The following is a 2000-nucleotide window of genomic DNA, read 5'->3' on the forward strand; positions in this document are numbered from 1 at the left end:
TGAGGGGGTCCCGGGGGCCGCCGGCGACCCTTGTGCGGTGAAAAGGGAGCGCCCTCGCCACTCCCGGAGGCGTTCTGCGTGGGGGACAGCGGGCCCCCCGGCAGCGCGGAAGGGCTGCAGCCTTTGCTCCCTGTACCTTAGGCTTCAGGTGATCCAAAACAGTGCTTCAGCACTTGGATATGGTGAGAGCTAGTTTAAAAAAAAAACCCAGAGGACTTCAAATGTAACAGGTTTTGTTTTTCTGTAGTTAATTCCTGTTGATCCATTTCTGGTCAACGGTTCAGTTGAGCCTTTTCCACCGTTCATTTGGGTGTGTAAGTATGCTTGGTTTGGTACGTCAGCCGGGTTGCGACACCGGCTAAGAGCGGCCAGGCTGCCGGGGAAGCAGGCACGTGGAGTGGGGCCATAGGGGGAAGAGGGTACAGCGAGGGGCCCTGCCTGAAACACAAAGATGCCGAAGCAATGGCGTTCGTGCAGCTCTTCCAGCGGAGGGATGCCAGTTTCCCAGGGTCTGTCGCAGCCTGGAGGGACCGTGGGACAAGAGGCTGCAGCGGGCTGTGGGTGTGCACATCGCTCTGTGTGTGTGCATGTGTGCACGTACGTGTGTGGGGACCAGCGCCTTGATCGTGTTACCCACAGCTAGAACAACATTAAGGCTGAAGGTTAGTGGTGATACACAGCTATGTGAGACAAGAAAGAATAAGGACCCCCCCCCCTTGCGTCACACGAGGCTGACATTGTCTCCGCAGCTGTGGGAATTGGGAGATCACGTCACATCACAAAATATCTCAATATTTTGAAAAATAATTCATTCTGGCCTGGGAGGAGCAGGAGGGTGGCAGGGGCACGAAGCCCACGTCAGGCAGCTGGTGTCCTCTTTTCTGGGGAATCACGGCTCCGGGTGGCTCTGTCGGGCTGCTGTCCCGTCCTTCTGACACTGAGAAGGGACAGAGAGCTAAACAGTACCTGGCACCCTGCGCCTCCCTTGCAGTTACTGCAGTTGATTTGCCTTTTGAATGATGATTTTTGCAAAACCCTCGGCACAAGCCAGTCTGAGGGGGTGAGAAGTGTCACCCCCACTGGCACTAAGCTGGCCTGCCACATCAGCTAAAAGTAGTTGCCCCTCCTGTGCCCCCCCAGCGAGGCGTGGGGCTCCCAGCCGAGGCAGGCTGGGTGCTGGAGCAGAGCCACGTCACGGGGTCAGTGGCTCTGCAAAGGCCGAGCCGCGCTTGCTGGCACGAGCTGGGTGTAGCCTCTGCTTTGCACGCAGTTAATTTCTGGCATGTTACGCCTTGGCGTGCTCCTGGACCGCAGCAGTAAGCGCTAGGAAAAGCAGTGCATTCAACGGGTGCCCGTCGTGGCCTTCTACGCCGCTCCCGCGGGCTCCAGCACCACTGGCAGCCCCTTCCCACCCTTGCTGGCTTTGGAACATTGGGATCAGTTGATACCCAACCAGCTTGTCTGCAAAAATCCCATCCCAACTGGGAAGACTTGTGAAACCTGAACCTCCACCGAGCCGCAGCTCCCCTTTCTGCCCCCCGGCAGGGAGGTCCGTCAGGAAATTCAATCTCCGTCGCAGTCCAAGGGCTTCAGCAAACGCGAGCAGTGAGGGGCAACCGAGAGCACCTCTCTGGCAGATGCGTAATGTACCCGTCACGTACGTTCCAGGAGCAGCTGAAAAGCACAAGGGAGGCTCGCTGGGCGTGCTGAGCGCCACACACCATTTCCACAGCTGCCAGGGCTGAGCAGAAGGTTGGTTAATGAAAATGTGTTCAGAGACCTCTCTCAGAACCAATTTTCCTAAGTAATTTCAGCATTATTAACACTGCCCCAATTTCTTGTTACTAATATTTTCCCTTCCCTTCCCTTCCCTTCCCTTCCCTTCCCTTCCCTTCCCTTCCCCTTTCCCCGGCATTTTCCCAAACCGGGTTTGTGGGTGGCAGCTGTGCAGGCCAGCGGTTCTGGTTCAGGGTTCATCTTTACCCCCGCACTGTGACCTC

The sequence above is a fragment of the Cariama cristata genome, unplaced genomic scaffold (genome assembly GCF_000690535.1).
Source record: "Cariama cristata isolate BGI_N322 unplaced genomic scaffold, ASM69053v1 scaffold30153, whole genome shotgun sequence".
Classification (NCBI taxonomy): Eukaryota; Metazoa; Chordata; class Aves; order Cariamiformes; family Cariamidae; genus Cariama; species Cariama cristata.